Source organism: Dasypus novemcinctus, chromosome 31 (assembly GCF_030445035.2).
Source record: "Dasypus novemcinctus isolate mDasNov1 chromosome 31, mDasNov1.1.hap2, whole genome shotgun sequence".
In the NCBI taxonomy this organism is placed as follows: domain Eukaryota; kingdom Metazoa; phylum Chordata; class Mammalia; order Cingulata; family Dasypodidae; genus Dasypus; species Dasypus novemcinctus.
In genome coordinates, this window is record NC_080703.1 from 12044747 (window position 1) to 12065414 (window position 20668).

Consider the following 20668-nt stretch of genomic DNA (forward strand, 5'->3'; position numbering starts at 1 on the left):
ATGTAAGCTGACATCTACATGGGTGAAATCTATGATAAGCTGGTGGTAAGTATGTGCACAAGGAAGAGATAAAATGGGGGCATAGGTTACATTTGGGTGGGGTTTGCGGGTTTGAGGGGGGCTAGGGATGGGCAGATGGATAATATTGCCCAAGAAATTGGGGAGAGGGAGGGGCAACATACAAATATAGGAGATTGTCAGGTGTTGGTTGAAAGTAAAATGCTGAGAAAACCTTTTCAAATAGAATTAGGAAAATTACCTGTTTAAGATACTCAAAGGGGATAATTTGACACAGGACAGACTCCTAGGGAATATCTGAATGCTCATTTTGCCAGAGTGGCTTATACCATTGGGTAGAAACCCATATAATGAGAGTGAAGGTAGACCCACATCCTGGGGAGGACTAATGCCATCAAATAGAGGGAACTGTATCTCTCAAGAGAAAGGGTGGCTCCCAGGGCATTAGGGCAGTTGAGCAAGTCAAGCACTCAACACTGTTGCAAGTATCTCTGAACATGGCTCCTTAAGAAATAAAGATTGACTATCACTGTGGGGCACAAGGGGAAGGGGAAATAGATATTGACTAGATGGAACCAAAGTAAATGTGAGGGCAAAAGAAGTGTTTCACAAGGATGGATATAAAACATGCAATATTTCACCAAAAACATATAGGGGACGACAGACTAATAATGTAAACCATAATGTAAAACATAGGATAACTAAAAAATTTAGAAACCTGTATAGCCTAAAGTATAAACCACAATGTAAACACAAATGTTACCTTGTTTGAAAGCTATTGTCTCAATATCTGTACATCAGTTTCAGTAAATATGACATGAATAAGTTAAAAGATTATTGCTGTGGAAGGGAAAAGGTTTTATAATGGATACGTGGGAGTACTGTATATTGTATAGATTAATTACTGTGAACTAAGGCTCTTGTGAAGAGAAGCTCAATAATTAGCCAAAAAGAAAAGAAAAAGATAGGATGTAGAATTTTTCCAAATCAATATGTATTCTATATCTAACCTTTAAACTCATTGCTAAATTCCATTTTACTATTAAGGGAATGTGACATTATACTAGGCTTCACTTTTCAGGAAGTTTTGGATCAGAGAGTGGTTCAACAATGGCAGCAGAGGAATACTGGTATGGGATGTTATTGACAGGCGATATATGGTTGACAGGGAGTTATACAGGGCATGTGTCCAGGGTGCATGGAAATGTTTGGATATACTCATAGTGGAAATAATTAAAGACAACAGCTGGGGGGGTACTGGGTTCCTGGCCTGGGGGGGGGGGGCTCTATCTTGGTCCCTACGGGAGCAGCGGCAGTCTCCCAGGTGCAATGGTAAGGACCAGGAAAGAATGAGGGTCCAACAGTGAGCCCCTGATACTAATGACTATGCTTGTGGGCCTATACACCTGAAATAAGAGCAAGGCCTAGAGCAGCACTGTGCCTAAGAGTTCCCTCCTGACAGCCTCCGTGTTACTCAAATGTGGCCAGTCTCAAAGCCAAACTCAGCATGTAAATGCACTGCCTTCCCCCCAGTGTGGAACATGACACGCAGGGATGAGACTCCCTGGCACTGAGGGATCACTACCAAGTACCAGCTGATGACATAACTAGAAAATGACCTTGAATTAAAGGTTCAACGTGGACCAGCAGAATATCCCTGTCTACATATAATAACAGGAGCTAAAAATGCTGTTTGACCTAAAGTAAGGGGGAAATGGAAAGGACAAATGAGTTCATATGGCTATGAGTCTCTAAAAAAGAGTCTGGAGGTTGTCAGAAGGATTGCCCTTATGCACACCTGAGCAGAGTCTCAGAGACAGACAAAGTAGATACAACCCCAGGTATTCGTTCTTTTGAGGGCTAAAGACACCCACAGGTTCTATGATCATTGCAGATGGGGTTCACTGCTATGTTAGTTGGCCCTTCTTTGGAGCTGGTGTTTCTGTGTGATAGAGCTGGACTCAGATGGGATCTCTTTTCACACGCCTTTCATGCTACTTTACTGGAATTGTAGTTGGTTCTGGGGTTTAAGATACATCTAGGGGATTTGAATATCTGGACTGACAAAATGATAGCCAGGCCCTGAGCCTCAACAGACTGCAGCTCCTACACTCTGATTTATTGAACTTACCCCACTCAGCTAACAGAGTTGAAGAATATCAACCACCATGCCATGGAGCCTAGAGTGCCTACAACTGAAAGCAGGAGGATTGCATCCAGTATCCATGTGGAATCTAAGCCCTCTCTTGACATAGATGTGGAATGGACAAACCAAGCCAAGGTCCACAGGGAGGAGGAATACAGTAAGGATTAGAGTGGACTTAATGATATTCTATTCATGAACTATTGTGGTTAATAATCGAGAAAATGTGTCATTGGTGTGGAAAAAGTCACCATGGTGTCTGCTGGGGGCAGGGAATGGTAGGAAGAGATGAGATGTGGAGGCATTTTCGGACCTTGGAGTTGTCCTGGGTGGTGCTGCAGGGACAATTACCTGACATTTTATGTCCTCCCATGGCCCACTGGATGGAACGTGGGAGAGTGTGGGCTATGGTGTGGAACACTGGCCATGGGGTGCAGTGATGCCCAGAGATGTACTCACAAGATGCAATGGATGTGTCATGATTATGGGGGAGAGTGTTACTTGGGGGGGAGTAGTGGGGTGGGGGCGGTGGGGGTGAATGGGGACCTCATATTTTTTTAATGTAATATTTTTTTTTAAATGAGTAAATTGAGTAGAATTTGGAAAAAATAAATAAAAGATAACATGCTCCCCATCACTCACACCACCTCCGTATGCCCAGTAAATTAAGGACTTAGAAGGAAGCTGGGCTTCTGGTCATTCTGTGGTTTAATTCCCACCTGGCCAGCCCACCAGTGGAACACATGTGTGGCTTGAGAAGAGCCACAGGTTTCAACACATAGACCAGGCCTCCAGACACCTAGTGGAGAGGTGGGCGGCACCATCCTCTCTCACACCTGAAAGGCTGGTACCAAAGGGGATAGGGCAGCAAGTCATCCAGCAGGGGGCAGCGCTAATAGCAGGAGAACAGGGAAACAGAAGATCCTCATGGAAAAGGCTAGACTTGGATTTTCTCTGACCCTTCTGAGCTGAGTAAGTCCCTAGGGTTCTTATTCTGAGGGGAAGATCCTAAAGGGGAAGAACGGACTCAAGAACAGAACATGCAACCACCCTGCACTGAATGTGAGAGCAAATGGCAATTTATTTTGTTCCCTAAGCTGGAGAAAACCAGAATAGAGTATGATATGCATAAAGACAGAAAAATGCTCATTTCTCGTCCTTCTAATCAGTTTTAAAACTCCCTTTAAAGTAAGAATGATGAGAAAGCAGCAATGTCTGCCTCCCAAGCCCTGGATTAGTTACCAGGAGCCTATCATAACTCAGAATAACCTTCCTTAGCAATGTTGGTGGATGTTATCAGAATCTCAGACAGCTTTTCTTTGTAGGGATTTCGCATATTCAGAACTTCTGCAGAACAAAATGAATTTTTTTTATCACAGAAAAATAAAGAAAATAATATTCATCACCAGCCAGCCTCAGTTAGTAACATGGCTATCCATTTCCAACAACTAATCAAACTGAAAAATCTGCTTTTCCTTGATTTGTTTCATCAGTTTTTCTTCTTTCCTCTTTTTTTTCTTTCACTACTTTATGGATTCAGCAGAATGTCGTTAATAAAACCAATCCAGATTTAGATGCTACCACAAAACGGAGCTTCTGGGTTTATTGGTATTTCATTATTACCATTTCTCAATGGATTTCTTGTTTCACACAGGATGTTGCTTTTTTTTATTGACTTTGTAATAATATTACATTAAAAAATATATATATGAGGTCCCATTCAACCCCACCACCCCCACCCTATCTCTCCCCCCCCAGCAACACTCATTCCCATCATCATGACACATCCATTGGATTTGGTAAGTACATCTTTGGGCACCTCTGCACCCCATGGTCAATGGTCCACATCATGGCCCATACTCTCCCCCATTCCATCCAGTGGGCCCTGTGAGGATTTACAATGTCCGGTGATTGCCTCTGAAGCACCATCCAGGACAGCTCCATGTCCCAAAGATGCCTCCACCTCTCATCTCTTCCTGCCTTTCCCTATACCCATCAGCCACCATGTCCACTTTTCCCAATCCAATGCCACCTTTTCTATGTGGACATTGGATTGGTTGTGTCCATTGCACCTCTATGTCAAGAGGAGGCTCAGATTCCACATGGATGCTGGATGCAATCCTCCCACTTTCAGTTGTAATCACTCTAGGCTCCATGGTGTGGTGGTTGTCCTTCTTCAATTCCATCTTAGCTGAGTGTGGTAAGTCCAATAAATCAGATTGTAGGTGCTAGAGTCTGTTGAGGCTCAGGACCTGGTTATCACATTGTCAGTCCAGAGATTCAAATCCCCTAAATAAATCTTAAACCCCAACACTAACTGCAACTCCAGCACATTAGCATGAAAGTCTTATGAAGAGAGATCCCATCTGAGTCCAGATTCATCACACATAAACAGCAGTTCCAAAGAGGGGCCATCTGACCTGGTAGTTAACCCCATCTGCCATAACCATAACTCCCATGGGTCTCTTTAACCCTCAAAGGAACCAATACCTGGGGGTTGTATCTGCTTTATCTGTCTCTCAGACTCTGCTCAGTTGTGCATAAGGGCAATCCTTCTGACAGCCTCCAGACTCTTTTTTAGAGACTCGTAGCCATATAAACTCTTTTCTCCTTTCCATTTCCCCCTTACATTAGGTCAAATAGCGTTTTAAAGTCATGTTATTTTATGTAGACAGGGATATTCTGCTGATCCGCATTGAACCTTCCATATAAGGTCATTTTCCAGTTGCATCATCAGTCGGTAGTTGATAGTGGTCCCTTGGTGCCAGGGAGGCTCATCTCCGGGTGTCATGTCCCATGCTGGGGGGAAGGCATTGCATTTACATGCTGAGTTTGGCTCCGAGACTGGCCACATTTGAGTAACATGAAGGCTGACAGGAGGAAATTCCCAGGCACAATGCTGCTCTAGGCCTTGTTCTTATTTTAGGCTTATCAGCTCACAAGCATAGTCATTAGTGTCAGGGGCTCACTGTTGAACCCTCACTCCCTCCCGGTCCCCGCCGCTGCACCTGGGAGACTGTCGCTGCTCCCCTAGGGACCACGACAGAGCACCACTGGCCTGGAACCCAGTACCCCCCCTGCTGTGGTTGTTAATTGTTGTCACTATGAGTATGTCCAAACATTACCATGCACCCTGGACATATGTTCTGTACAGCTCCCTGTCAGCCATATATATACATATATGTATATATATACATATATACATATATATATACATATATATATAGGATGTTGCTTTTAAAGCACAAAGCAAAGCAAACCCCATTTACCTTTCTCTCTTGATGTCCATTTGGCCCTTTGTGTTTTGGGTATTGTTGGAATTCAGTGTTTCCTGATACTGGTTTGGCTCTTGTTGCCTACCATCAGTTTTCTCTCATGAAATAGCTGATGTGTGAACAAAGTGGATGGTGACACAGAAATAGGGTTGTTGAGGTTGGTGGGGCTGTGGATAGGAAACAGACGTGACATTGGGGGAGACCTTGCTCCTGCTGGTAGAGCTACTGGCTGAGAAACGGCACTTGGTAAGAGAAGCAAGGGCTTTCCAACGGTGGGAAATGGAGCCAGAGGCCCAACCCCAGAGGGCTCTTCAGGATCAGCTGAGTGGTAGATGGCACCAATAGCCAATTCTCCCCCACTCCTAGCCACCCACAGGAGTAACTGTCCCTGCTCCTCTGCTAGGTGCTTGCATGTGACCAAAGAGCCATGTGCGACTCTTCAGGCAGAAGCATGTAAGCACCCATGGCCAGGAGCTCCAGAGACTTCACACTGAAAGGACAACAGCCTGAGTGGTGGCCCTCCCTCCACCTTGGCTCCTGAGACTGGACTGAGCAGAACCTCCCTGCCACACACACAAACCCACACCCACCCACACACACACACACACACACACACCTTGGGACAGGAAGTCTATCTTTACTTTTAGCCACTGTCTCAGTTTGCCAGGGCTGGTCTGACAATGCCCCAGAAACGCTCATTTAAGCCCCCAGGTTGAAGGTTCTATCATGTGCATCTCTGACAGTGACCAGATCAGGAAGGAAAGGCTTGGCCCTGTGGACCCAATCCTTATCAAAAGGGCACTGACCGATTTTCAGGAGGAGGCAAGATGGCGGCTGAGTGAACTTCCCGGTTACTAGCTCCTGGAGGGAATCGGCTGGGAGGTGTCTGAGACTCCTTGGGACTGGGCTGTTTCTGGATTTTTCCTGGTCCCAAGGTGTTTAGACATTGATTTAGAGGGAAGGTAACAGAGAGGGTCCATCCGTGAAATATACACAGAGATCCCAGCTACGTGAGGAGGATTCCCTCCTTGGGTAGGCAGAGCCGAGGCAGCTAGCACCCGGCCGAGCCCCGGCGGGTGGTGGCCAGGGTAGCCTAGCTGGGCCGCGGCGGGTGGCGGGTGGGGGATCCGAGCCACGCCGTGGTGGGCGGCGGGCGGGAGAGCCGATCCGTGCTGTGCCGCGGCAGGCGGCGGGCAAGGGAGCCGAGCCCAGCCTAGCTGGGCCGCGGTGGGCGGCGGGCAGGAGAGCCGAGCCACGCTGTGCTGCAGCGGGCGGCGGGCAAGGGAGCCGAGCCCAGCCGAGCTGCGGCGGGCGGGAGAGCCGAGCCGCGCTGTGCCGCAGCGGGCAGCGGGCAAGGGAGCCGAGCCCAGCCAAGCCTAGCCGCGCTGTGGCGGGTGGCGGGCGGGGAAGCCAAGCAGGGCCGAGCCCAGCTGAGCCGCGGAGGGCGAGGGGGCTGAGCCCAGCCGAGCTCAGTCGAGCCCAGCCGCGCCACGGAGGGCAGCGAGCGGGAGAGCCGAGTCGCGCTGCGCCGTGGAGGGTGGCGGGCAGGGAAGCCGAGCCCGGCTGGGCCCCGCTGAGCCCAGCCAAGCTGCGGCAGGCGAGGGAGCCGAGCCACGCTGTGCCGCGGCGGGCGGCGGGCGGGAAAGCCAAGCCCAGCCGTGCCCAGCCGAGCCGCGACGGGCGGGGGACCCGAGCCCAGCCGAACCTAGCCAAGCCCAGCCGAGCCTGGCGGCGGGGTTTCTGTTCTTTGTTTTTTGTTTTTTGTTTTTGTTTTTTTTTGTTTTTTTTATTTTATTTTATTTTTGTTGTTGTTGTTGTTTTTTTTAATCTTCTCTTTCCTGTAGCCAATATTCTTCTTATACTATTTTATCTTAACAATACAATAGGTCCTACAGGAAATACCTCACATTTGCTGGGTTTCCTCACCCTCCACTGCCTCATTTTTCTGTGAATAGATTTAGCCTATCTACACTATCCCCTTTCCCCTACAACTTGATATCCTCCACCATCTCCTATCTCCCCTATATTCCATCTCCCTTTCTTTGATCCGCAAAGTGTCTAACTCTTAATTTCTAATACCTTTGTTTAGTTTTCCATCTGGTATTCGTCCGTGAAACTATTACCTTTCTTTTCTCTTTCCCTCTCTCACGGAAACAATAGCCTCTTAGTACGTACCACATTCCTCCCATATTCAGTCGTCTACCTCATTATAGGTACTTTCCTACTACTATAACTCTACACAATTTACACGATCTAACCTCCATCCTCCCAGAACTCATATTGTTGCTTTGTTAACATATATCACCAATACTACTTCACACTTTTTCCTCCCTTACACAATTGCCTTTCCCCAGCACTAATACTTTCCTTTAAAGTGAGCTTAACTAGCAATAAGAAATTGGAATAAGAAGAACAAAGTGACAAAGAGAAGATATAACACTTACGCAAAAACAACAGCTAATTAATCTCCAAGACTAGACAAAGAAGCTATGGAACTGATTAAACCCGTCAAGAAAAAATGTTGACAAGACAGCAACAAAAATCTACAAATCAAACCAGTAATCAGGAAAACATGGCTGAATCCAATCAGGAAGGGGGGCAGGACTTCGCACAAGCAATGAAAGATCTCAGATCATTTATCACCGACAAATTTGATGAAGTAATGAAAGAGGTTAATAGCATGAAGACAACACTTGGAGGGGAAATTGCAGACATGCGCAAAAAAATAACAGATATGATGGAAATGAACACCACAATTCAAGAAATCAAAAATACACTTGCAGCAAATATCAGCAGACTAGAAGAGGCAGAGCAGAGAATTAGTGATGTGGAAGACAGTGCAATGGAAATCAAACAGATAGTAGAAGTGGTCAATAAAAAGGTAGAAAAAATCCAGATAGGACTTAGGGGCCTGAATGATAACGCAAAACGCTCAAACATACGTATTATAGGCATTCCAGAAGGAGAAGAGAAGGGAAAGGGGTCAGAAGGACTGTTGCAGGAAATAATGACTGAAAACTTCCCAAATCTACGGAAAGAGACAGATGTACATATCCAAGAAGCACAGCGCACTCCACTGGTCATAAACCCCAACAGGCCCACCCCAAGACATATACTTGTCAAATTATCCAATGCTCAAGACAAAGAAAAAATTCTAAAAGCAGCAAGAGAAAAGAAAACCATCACATACAAGGGAAACTCCATAAGATTAAGTGCTGATTTCTCATCTGAAACGATGGAGGCAAGAAGGCAGTGGTATGATATAGTCAAGGTACTAAAGGAAAAAAATTTCCAACCAAGAATACTCTATCCAGCTAAACTAGCATTCAAAAATGATGGAGAGTTCAAAATATTCACAGATAAACAGAAACTGAAAGAGTATATCAACAAGAAACCTCCCCTTCAAGAAATTCTTAAGGGAGTTCTGCAGGAAGAAAGGAAAAAACAGGACAGTCAGAGATGGAGGAGAGTGTAAAACAACAAGAAAGACAAAAATAGAAGGGGAAAATAAAATAATACAAACAAAATATAACAAACACAAATCCAACCAAAATATGGCTACCACAAATAACTCTCTAAACGTAATAACACTGAATGTCAATGGACTAAACTCACCTATCAAAAGATTCAGACTGGGACACTGGATTAGGAAATATGACCCATCTATATGCTGCCTACAAGAGACACATCTTAGACCCAGAGACTCATGGAGGTTGAAAGTGAATGGCTGGAAAACAATCATACAAGCAAACAACAACCAATAAAAGGCAGGAGTAGCTATATTAATATCAGACAAAATAGACTTTAAATGCGAAACAATTGTGAGAGACAAAGAATGATACTATATTTTAGTGAAAGGGACAATGTGTCAAGAAGATCGAACAATCATAAATGTTTATGCTCCTAACAAGGGCGCCTCTAAATATGTGAGGCAAACGCTGGAAAAACTAAGTGAAAGAATAGATGCATCTACAATTATAGTGGGGGATTTTAATACACAACTATCAACTCTGGACAGAACATCTCAAAAGAGAATCACTAATGAAACAAAAAATTTGAACAGTATATTAGAAGAGCTGGATCTAATAGACATATATAGATCATTACACCCAAACACAGCAGGATATACATTTTTCTCAAGCGCACATGGAACATTCTCCAAGATTGACCATATGCTAGGCCACAAAGAAAGGCTTAATGAATTCAGAAAGATCGAAATCATACAAAACAATATCTCTGACCACAGTGGAGTGAAGCTGGAAATTTGCAAGGGACAGAGACCCAGACTCCACACGACAATTTGGAAATTAAACAGCACACTCTTAGAAAAACAGTGGGTCAAAGAGGAAATCTCAAAAGAAATCAATGACTACCTTGAAACAAATGATAATGATAACACAACATACCAAAATTTATGGGATGCAGCAAAAGCGGTACTGAGAGGGAAATTTATAGCCATAAATTCATATATCAAAAAAGAAGAAAGAGCAAAAATTGGAGAACTAACTGCACTTTTGACGGAATTAGAAAAACAACAACAAAGTTACCCAAGAGGAAGAAGAAGGAAGGAAATAACAAAGATAAGAGCAGAACTAAATGAAATAGAAAAGAAGAAAGCACTTGAAAAAATAAACAAGACCAAGAGCTGGTTTTTTGAGAAGATCAACAAAATTGACAAACCTTTAGTGAGACTAACAAAGAAAAAAAGAGAAAAGATGCAAATACACAAAATAAGAAATGAGAAAGGTGATATCACCACTGACCCCACAGAAATAAAGACTATCATAAGAGGATACTTTGAAAAACTATATTCCAACAAAAATGACAATTTAGAGGAAATGGACAAATTCCTAGAAAGACATAAGCAGCCCATACTGACGAAAGAAGAAATTGATGATCTTAACAAAACAATCACAAGCAAAGAGATAGAATCAGTCATTAAAAATCTCCCAACTAAGAAGAGCCCAGGGCCAGACGGCTTCACAGGTGAATTCTACAAAACATTCCGGAAAGAACTAACACCAAGACACCACAAGAAAGGAAAATTACAGACCAATTTCTCTAATGAACCTAGACGCAAAAATACTTAACAAAATACTTGCTAATTGTATTCAACAACACATTAAACGAATTATACACCATGACCAAGTGGGATTTATTCCAGCTATGCAAGGATGGTTCAACATAAGAAAATCAATCAATGTAATACACCATATAAACAGATTGAGAGAAAAAAAACACATGATTATATCTATAGGTGCAGAAAAGGCATTTGACAAAATACAGCACCCCTTCCTGATAAAAACGCTCCAAAAGATCGGAATACAAGGAAACTTTTTGAACATGATAAAGAGTATATATGAAAAACTGTAAGCCAACATTGTTTATAATGGCAAAATCCTGAAATCCTTCCCTCTAAACTCAGGAACAAGACAAGGATGCCCATTGTCTCCGCTCCTATTTAACTTTGTCTTGGAAGTACTTGCTCGAGCACTGACACAAGAACCAGATATAAAAGGCATTCAAATTGGAAGGGAAGAAGATATAAAAGGCATTCAAATTGGAAGGGAAGAAGTCAAAATTTCATTATTTGCAGATGACATGATCCTATATATAGAAAACCCTGAGAGATCTACAACAAAGCTCCTAGAACTCATAAATGAGTTTAGTAAAGTTGCAGGTTATAAGATCAATGCGCAAAAATCAGTAGCATTTCTATACACCAATAATGAGCAAGATCAGGAGGAAATCAAGAAACAAATACCATTCACTATAGTAAATAAAAAAATCAAATACTTAGGAATAAATTTAACTAAAGAGGTAAAAAACTTATACATCGAGAACTACACAAGATTGTTCAAGGAAATCAAAGAAGACCTAAATAAATGGAAGAATATTCCCTGTTCATGGAGAGGAAGACTGAATATTATCAAGATGTCTATCTTACCAAAACTGATCTACACATTCAATGCAATCCCAATAAAAATCAACACAGCCTTCTTTAAGGAACTAGAAAAACTAACTATGAAATTTATTTGGAATAGAAAGAGGCCCCGAATAGCCAAAGACATATTGAAAAAGAAAAACGAAATAGGAGGAATCACACTTCCTGACTTCAAAACATACTAAAAAGCTACAGTAGTGAAAACAGCATGGTATTGGCATAAGGAGAGACACACAGACCAATGGAATTGAATTGAAAGTTCAGATATAGAACCTCATGTATACAGCCATATAATATTCGATAAAGCCACCAAACCCTCTCAACTGGGAGAGAATGGCCTATTCAACAAATGGTGCCTAGAGAACTGGATAGCCATATGTAGAAGAATGAAAGAGGATTACCATCTCACACCTTATACAAAGATCAACTCAAGATGGATCAAAGACCTAAATATAAGAGCCAAGACCATAAAGACCTTAGAAAGCAGTGTAGGGAAACATCTACAGGACCTTGTAATAGGAAATGGCTTCATGAATATCACACCAAAAGCACGAGCAGCAAAAGAACAAATAGATAAATGGGACTACCTCAAAATTAAAGCCTTCTGCACCTCAAAGGAGTTTGTCAAGAAAGTAAAAAGGGAACCCACACAATGGGAGAAAATATTTGGCAACCATATATCTGATAAGAGACTTATAACTTGCATATATAAAGAACTCATATATCTCAAAAACAAAAAGATAAACAACCCATTTAAAAAATGGAAAAAAGATTTAAACAGACATTTCTCCAAAGAAGAAATAGAAATGGCTAAAAAGCACATGAAAAAATCCTCCAAATCTCTAGCTATCAGGGAAATGCAAATCAAAACTACAATGAGATACCATCTTACTCCCATAAGATTGGCAGCCATGAAAAAAACAGTAGAATACAAATGCTGGAGAGGATGTGAAGAAAGGGGAACACTCATCCATTGCTGGTGGGAATGCAGAAGGATCCAACCATTCTGGAGGACAGTTTGGCAGTTTCTCAAAAAATTATCCATAGATCTGCCATATGACCCAGCAATACCACTGATGGGTATATACCCATCAGATCTGAAAACAAGGACACAAACCGATATATGTACACCAATGTTTATAGCAGCATTGTTCACCATTGCCAAAAGTTGGAATCAATCCAAAAGTCCATCAACAGATGAGTGGATCAATAAAATGTGGTATATACACACAATGGAATACTACTCAGCTGTAAGAACCAATACACTACAATCGCACGTGATAACATGGATGAACCTTGAGAATCTTATGTTAAGTGAAGCAACCCAGGCATTGAAGGACAAATACTATATGACCTCAATGATATGAAATAAGTTAACTGCCTCAGAGAGCTAGAGTCTGGAAAAGTGCCTTACTGGAAATCGGGGGGTGGAGGAAGGATGTGAGTTAATGTCTGTAGGGGTGGAATCTGTGATGAGCTGGGGGTAAGTATGAGCACAAAGAAGGGACAAAATGGGGGCAAGGGGTTACCTTCGGGTGGGGTTTTCTGGGTTTGAGGGGGGCTGGGGATGGGAAGAGGGGTAATATAGTCCAAGAAATAGGTGGGAGGGAGGGGCAACATACAAACATGGGAGAGTGCCAGAAATTCGTTGAGAACTAAATGTTGAGTAAAACGTATCAAAGTATAAGTAGGAGGGTCACCTGCTTAGGACGCTCAGGGGGTATGATCTGATGCAGGACGGACTCCGGAGGGAATAGCTGAAGGCTCATTTTGCCAAGGTGGGTTCTACCATTGGGTGGGGTGGACCCATATCCTGGGGAAGACTAATGCTGTCGAATAGAGAGAACTGTATCTCTCGTGAGAAAGAACGGCTCCCAGGGCATTAGATTGGCAGGCGTTGTGGGCCCTAAGGGGAGGGGAAAATGGACGTGCAATGGATAGAACAAAGGTAAATAAGGGGGCAAAAGAGGAGTTATGTGAGAGTACATGAGGATGAATATAAAACAGCTAATATTACACCAAAAACATATAGGGGACGACAGACCAATAATGAAAACCATAAGACAAAACATAGGATAACTAAAAAATTTAGAAAACTGTACAACCTAAAGTATGGACCACATAGTAAGCACAAATGTTACCTTGTTTGAAAACTATAGTTTCGGAATCTGTACATCAGTTTCAGGAAATATGATATGAATAAGTTAAAAGATTATTGCTGTGGAAGGGAAAAGGTTTTATGGTGGATCTGGGGAAATACTGTATATTGTATATATGAATTTCGGTGATCTAAGACTCTTCTGAAGCTGACATTATGTTGCGATTCACTTTACGGGAAGTTTTGGATCACAGAGTGGTTCAACAATGGCAGCGGAGGAATACTGATATGGGATGTTATTGACAGGATATATATGGTTGACAGGGAGTTATACAGGGCATATGCTCAGGGTATATGGTAATGTCTATATATACTCATAGTGGAAACAAAAACAACAGCTGGGGGGGTACTGGACTCCTGGCCGGGGGGTCACTTGTGGGCCCTGGGAGAGCAGCGGCAATCCTCTAGGTGCAACGGCAAGAACCAGGAAGGAAGGAGGGCCCAACAGTGGGCTCGTGATACTAATGGTTACACTTTTGAGCCTATACACCTGCAATAAGAAGAAGGCCTAGAGTAGCATTGTGCCTGGGGGTTTCCTCCTGACAGCCTGCATGTTACTCAAATGTGGCCACTCTCACAGCCAAACTCAGCGTGTAGATGCTATGCATTCCCCCCAGCATGGGACATGACAACCGGGGATGAGCCTCCCTGGCACCGAGGGATCACTACCACATACCAGCTGAAGAAGCAACTAGAAAATGACCTTGAATTAAAGATTCAATGCGGAACAGCAGAATATACCTGTCTACATATAATGACATGACTTCGGGAAGCTGTTTGACCTAATGTAAGGGGGAAATGGAAAGGAGAAATGAGATTATAAGGCTGTGAGTCTCTAAAAAAGAGTCTGGAGGTTGTCAGAAGGAATACCCCTATGTACAACTGAACAGAGTCTAAGAGACAGATAAGGTAGATACAACCCCAGGTATTGGTTCTTTTGAGGGATAAAGAGACCCACGGGTTCTATGGTCATGGCAGAAGGGGTTCACTGCCATGACAGATAGCCCTTCTTTGGAGCTGGTGTTTCTGCATGATGGAATTGGACTCAGAGGGGATCTCTTTTCACAAGACTTGCATGCTACTTTATTGGAATTGTAGTCGGTGCTGGGTTTAAGATATATGTAGGGGATTCGAATCTCTGGACTGATAATATGACACCCATGCCCAGAGCCTCAACAGACTTCAGCTCCTACACTTTGATTTATTGGATTTACTCCACTCAGCTAACATGGATTTGAAGAAGGTCAACCACCACAACATGGAGCCTAGAGTGTCTACAACTGGAAGCGGGAGGAGTGCATCCAGTACCCATATGGAATCTAAGCCCTCACTTGACATAGATGTGCAATGGACACAACAAATCCAATGTCCACAGAGAAAATGTGGAATGGGTGTGGGAAAGGTAGCCATGGTGGCTGCTAGATGTGGGGAACGGGAGGAAGAGATGAGATGTGGAGGCGTTTTTGGGACGTGGAGTTGTCCTGGATAGTGCTTCACGGACAATTACGGGACATTATAGATCCCCCAGGGCCCACTGGATGGAACGTGAGAGAGTCTGGGCTATGATGTGGACCATTGACTATGGGGTGCAGTGATGCTCAGAGATGAACTTACCAGGTGCAATGGATGTGTCCTGATGATGGGAGAGAGTATTGCTGTGGGGGGAGTGGGGGGAGGGGGGTGGGGTTGAATGGGACCTCATATTTTTCATAATGTAATTAAAAAATAAATAAATAAATTTAAAAAAAGGACACTGACCATCACTAGCCAAAGCCAATTACAGTCTCTGTGGTGCAGCAGTGCTCCAAAATGTATTCAACAAATACAATAAATGTGGCACACTAATGAAAGAGGTTGTTGATATGGGAGGAGTGGAGTGAGGGGTGGGGATATATGGGAAACTCGTATATTTTTTGAATGTAACATTTTTTGTGATCTATGTATCTTCAAAAAATACAACTAAAAAATGATTGGGGTGGGTGGTGGGGATTGGGGTATATGGGAACCTCTTATGTTTTTTAATGTAATGTTTTGTGTGATCTATTAACTTTAAAAAAAGGTAATTAAAAATTAAAAAATAAAAAAAAAACAGTAATTAGAGCTCCACTGACCCAGGGCTTACTGTGAGCCACTGTATGCATGCTAAATACATTCATTCTCATAAGTGGTCCATTAGGTCGGTTCTGTTTGATCTGTCCTAGAATGGCAAAGTGAGACAGAGAGGCTGTGACTTGTGAAGGCTCCACTGCTAGTCACCACAGAGCTGATACTTCCACTTGGGGCTCCTCACCCAGGGCTGCTAACCAACACACTGACTACTGTTAACTGTGCTCCAAAGAAATTGACTTAGGAAGTAATTTGATCAGTTTTGGTAAGGCCTGAAATAACTTGCAGTGAATTTTGGGGCAGTTCAGTCCTTCAGCAAACCTGTAGTGTGGAATTCACCCTCTTTATGACCAATGATCCCAAGGTCAGAGGAACTGCTCCTGGAGCCCTGGAGTTGATCAGATACCAGTGCCCATAATCCCAATATTATGGTGTGAACATTGGTTCAAATAGAATTTGAAATGCTTTTTGCTGTTCTTGCTGCTTTTAAGGCTCTTTTCTTCAGATTTTAATTAATATTTATTTCGGTTGCATCATTTCCTTTTGGCATGTACAAAGCCCCAGGACTTGAATTTGCCTGTAACCTCAGCTAATCAAAACTGCCCTGAAATGCTTTAAACACAAAATCCCATTAGAATGAATGTATTCAAAAGACAATTCCCATTTTCCAGGGGGCAGTAAGGCATTCGAGCAGGAGTCAGTGACTTTGTCTGTGCAGGGCCAGGTGGGAACTCTCTTGGCCCTGAGGGCTCTGTCACTATCACTCAACCCCAACATCCTAGACAGAGATAATAGAGAAATGAATGGGTGTGGCTGTGTTCTAATAAAACTTTGTCAAAACAGGCAGGGGCCAGGTCTTAGTTTGCCAACCCTGTCATATAGAAAGGAGTGCTTATGGCTCATTCCTGATTTCCTTCCAAGGGACAGAGCCCCAGTCACTTCCTACCTTGGGGCCCCTATCCGGCCCTTGTTCAGTCAGCCATGGAAGGCTGCCAAATTCAGACCGCCAAATTCAGGAAGGAGAAACTGAGTCTTCAGGCTCACTCTGCCCTTCTCCCTCTTGGGCCTGGCCCGCAGGGGGCAGGGGTTCTGCTCTGCTTTCCACCACATTCGAGCTTCAGAAGCCACAAGCCCCACTGTGCAGTCCTCAGTGGTACCTTCCATCAGTGGCACCCCATCGAGGAGCAGTCTACAGGCCACCTTAGGGTACTATGGAAAGAGACTCCTCAAAGGAACAAACAAAAAGGTGTAGCGTGAACTCTCTTTGTTATTCTGAGAATCCAGATGAATTTTATATTCTCTCAATAAAGAAGCATTGAACAACTTCATACACCAAGATCCTGGCTTTTTGACTATTAGCTCATGATGGCCATCAACTCACTGGCAGTGTCATAGGTACCGTAGACTCAAAATGTAAACCCCACTTAATAAGTGAAACTATTTACAGATGTTCAAAACCTATTGCTGACATGAAGAAAACAGATGAGGTGTATGTTGGCAGAAGGTTGGGAACCCTTCTGTTCCACCCCCCTCCTGTTTTAATGGCCAGCAGAGTCAGGTACCTTGTCAGATGGCCCTGGAAATCCCCTTCCTCTATCCAGTCCTTCCACATGCTAGAAGCCAGGCAGAGGGGCACCTCAGATGCAAGAGACATCCCGGGGGGCAGGCTGAGGGCCATGGTTGCTTCAACTGGAAAGTACGCTTCTGTGTGTGAAGTGAAGCTCATGAGACTCAATAGGCCTCCCACCAGTACTCCAGCGAGATTTGACCTGAACTGGCGACTTACCTGGGCACCACTAATTGTGGGTGGCTAGGAGAAGAGGAAGGAGGCATTTTGTGGGATTATTTTATACACCATTAACTTCCTTTCCAAGGGAATCTGCGTTCCACATTATGGGTTGAGCTGTGTACCCCAAAAAGATACCCTGAAGTCCTAATCCCAGGTACCTGGGAACACAAACTTTTTGCAAAAGCGTTATTGAAAGCAGAATCATTTAAACTGAATGAGGCCGACTGCAGTGGGTGGACCCTTAGTCCAGGATGGCTTGTGTCTTTAGAAGGGGGGTGTGGGCACAGACAGAAGGGGAGGGCGCCATGGGAAGAGAGACAGAGCAGGCCATAGGGTGACTGAGGAGACACGGAAAACCCAAGGCTTGCTGGCCAAGGGAGAGGCGCCCCAGGGGCCAGGACTGACCTACCAGCACGGCCCACGCAGCTGTGGCTTCAGCCTGCAGGGCTGAGAGAGCAGTTCCTGGTGTTTTTTAGCCACCTAGTTCATGGCACTTGTGACAGCAGCCTGAGAAAAGTGAGGTGTCCCTCTTCTGGCAGTCCCATTCCTCCAGGAGGGCTGAGGGATAGTCCAGGTGCCCAGGTGTCCACCAGGCTGAGGGTCCCCAAGGAAGGCTTTTATCTAATCAGATGCTCTGTGGAACGCCCTGGGGACTGACAGAAACAATGTTGAAAAGAAAGTAATGGGTGACCTGGACAACTCTGGACACCCTTCTCTTCCTTCCTTCCCCCCTCTCTTGGGGCCTTCAGCTGCTCAGACCCTCCAGCTCTTCCCACCACGCACACCTTCCCAGAGGGGCCAGGCCAGATGGTGCAGATGTATTTCTGGTTCTCCTTGGTGGGTGGGAAGGCTGCCAGAGGGTTCCCGGGGCCCAGGACCGTCCATTTGTCTGGCTGCTTATTCACGGCCTTGGGAACCACCGCACATACTGCTCAGGGGGCCGCACCCCACACACTGGATACCCTCGAGGCCCCCGTTCTAGACTGTCTGTGCGCCCTTGGATGGCCGCGAGGCCCCTCCAGCTCCGGGGCGGGGTCGGGGGGGGTGGTCTGTGTCTCGCAGTACTAAAAGCTCTGCTCTTTCGGGTCCAGGCACCCATCTCACTGACCCCACCGAGAGCAGCACCTGCCCCCTCCACCCCAGGGCGCCCCATCGAGTCTTCCGAGTCTTCCTCCCTGGTGAATATTCCCTCCTCCCTCCCCCGCCCCCCCCGCCACTCGACCTTCCCGGTAGCCCTTTCCCACTATGATATCCTGCTCCCACCCCCACAGAGCATCCCCCACCCTGTCCGGGCCCCACCCCCAAGCGCTGCCTGGCCCCCAGACCCCTTCCACACGGTGCCGCTGGGTCTCCAGTCCCCGCTCCGGGTGGCAGAACCCCGCCCCAGCCCCTCCCTGGCAGGGGACACCTGCCCCCAGCCCCGCCTCACCCCAGCCGCGCGGTGCCGCCCCTCCCGCCTCACCCGGGCCTGGCGGGAGAAGTAGCTGCGCTCCTTGGGGTCCAGGCACCGTGGCGGGAAGTAGCTGAAGGTGGTCAGCGCCGAGATGGGCGGCGGCCGGGGCTTGCCCCGCAGCGTGGCGGCGGTGATCTCCTCCTTGTGCTCCAGGCCGCCCGCGTCCACCTTTTCGGCCGAGGCCAGATCGGTCCCACCCGGCCAGGGGCCCCGCCCGAGTCCGCCTCCGGGCTGCCCGGAGCCCGCGTTCCGCAGTTGCCGGGAAACCGCAGCCTCGCGTCACAAAGCTGGGCGGGGGCACAGGGCTGGGGTGCAGGGCCAGGGGCGCAGGGCGGAGGGCGCTGCCGGGATGGGAATGGGACCGTGCCCTCCCGTCTCCTTGCGGGTCCCTGGAGGGCCCACTTGGGACGCGAGGAGCCATCTGCTGGACTGGCGGCCTGCGCTGGCTTGCCCTTGCCCTTGCCCTTGCACTCCAGGAAGGTTCCAAGCGGGCTGTCCAGGAGAAGTGCAGGCCACCCCAGCGCGGCATCTGAAACCCTCCAGGAGCTGCGGAACAGTAGTGGAAGGCACAGGTGGAATTCATTGCCTTCTTATATTAACTCTGTATCCGCAGCAGCATTGTGTCAACGTACAACGAGTTAGTTTTCAGCGCCTCGGTCAGCACGAGGGGCCACCGCTCACGGTACTGGCAGGTGCGGGTGTGCAGCGGCACGAATCTATCCAGCCAAGTGGTATCTGGCAAAACTGAGCTGTTCCGCAGCGCTCTGCTGTTTCTTGAGTCAGATGCTGGTTCAAGAGGCGCGTTCCTTATGTCGAAAATTCACTTAATTCTAAAGCCTCGAATGTGTGTGTGTATCAGTAAAAAGGAAAAGGGGAACTAAACAGGCCTTGGGAATACTTTAACCAGGGCGGCTCTAGGAAGGCTGGCTTGAAACATAAATGATAATGAGGAGCCAGACTTGTGAAATCTGGGGAACAGTCGGTCATTCCAGGCAGAGGGAAGAGCATCTGTGGTGACCCTGAGGCCGAGCCCATTGATGTGCAGGTGGCAGAACGGGAGGACAAGGGCTGTGCAACTTTCAGAAGGGGAAGGCAGCAGGGAGTGCAGGTGGACAGGCAGGCAGGGGAGGGGTTCTTCTCAGGCCCGGACCAACGAGCCCCCTCTCGTAGCTTCTTGCCTGCAGGTCGTTGACTCAAGCAGAGGTTTTTCAGTACCATGTCCTTGATGCTAATTAACAAAAACAATAACCACACGTTTACAGTGGCACCCCTACAAGTAGAGCACCCTAGAAGTATGACACCCCTAGAAGTACAGCACACCTAGCAGTAGGGAACCCTAGAATTATGGCACCCCTAGAAGTATGACCCAGCAAGCCAGTCTGTGCTCATCCTACACCTCCTTACACATGGACACAACTATTCTAAGGCCCACAGGATGGAGGAATAGAGTATGGATTGGAGTGGACTTAATGATATTCTATTCATGAACTATTGTGATTAGTAATAGAAGAAAATGTGGCATTGGTGTGGAGAAAGTGGCCATGGTGGCTTGGAGTTGTCCTGGGTGTTGCTGCAGGGACAGTTACTGGATATTGTATGTCCTCCCATGGCCCACTGGGTGGACTGTAGGAGAGTGTGGGCTATGGTGTGGACCATTGGCCGTGAGGTGCAGTGGTGCTCAGAGATGTATTCACCAAATGCAATGAATGTCTCATGATGATGGAGGAGGTTGTTGTTATGGGGAGAGGAGTGGGGTGAGCGGGGTGGGGGGTATAAGGTGGG